The following is a 1,106-nucleotide window of genomic DNA, read 5'->3' as shown; positions in this document are numbered from 1 at the left end:
CTTACACACAGATCATTGCGGTTGTATTTTTTCTTCTCCGAGTGAAACGAAAGACGCTCGGCGTGCGTGAATCGGAACCCTCGCGCACACAATGGGCACACACCGCATGCACTGAGCCGCCGACAATATCTGGTTGTCGCGACGTCATGCACACTTGATCCCTGATGTCATCAATATCAAGCCCATCTCTAGGAATGCCCATATATGGACATATTGTGTCAGTCTCTTGTTTCAGCGCGACCTAAAGGGTGAGGTTGCTTCTCGCCCTTAGGGTGTCTTACTGGTACTGTCCACTCCTGTGTGTGTGTGTGTGTGTGTGTGTGTGTGTGTGTGTGTGTGTGTGTGTGTGTGTGTGTGTGTGTGTTTGTGTGTGTGTGTGTGTGTGTGTGTGTGTGTGTGTGTGTGTGTGTGTGTGTGTGTGTGTGGTGTGAATCTAAAAACCCACCAAGTACTGGAGAGTTTAATCAACAAACAACAGTCATACTTGTAGAATGTAATTCTGGTTTTATATATCTTTATGTATTTAAGTAGTTTACAGTCATACAAGACAAATAAAAATGTTTCCAAAAACAACAGGATGCAACGACAGTCATGTTTAACCCAGGCTAGAATAACCCAGAGTCTCATAATCCAGGTTAGATTAACAGAGTTATACATAATAATAAAAGTTAAACTAGCTGAGTCATAAACAATCCAGGTTACATTACAGAGTCATGATACTTCAGCATTTGGCAAATGTGTATCTTCATAAAAAAACAACAACAAAGACATTTAGAATGTATTTAATTTCGCAATCAATAAATCACCAATAAATAAATGGATGTGATGTATTAGGCTCTATGCACAGCTCTGAGTTACTAGGGCACAAGGTGGAGGGGCCTTCATTATTTTATACTTTAGCAATTGAAAAATAGCAGAACTACAAGCAGATCTGCGAGCTTGTAGATCTGCTATTTTTAAGTCATGAAAATGTGTGCAAATCTTTGAATATATGTATTTTTTAAGCGAACATTTGTAACTCAAATTTTGCTTCTAGGGGTCCCTGGAACTAAATATCTTGAGATGGGGGATCCATGGCCAAATACATATCATATTGGGGGTCCTTC

This window comes from Nannobrachium achirus, assembly GCF_963921795.1.
Source record: "Nannobrachium achirus genome assembly, chromosome: 21".
In the NCBI taxonomy this organism is placed as follows: domain Eukaryota; kingdom Metazoa; phylum Chordata; class Actinopteri; order Myctophiformes; family Myctophidae; genus Nannobrachium; species Nannobrachium achirus.
Note: the sequence above shows the minus strand (reverse complement) of the source record.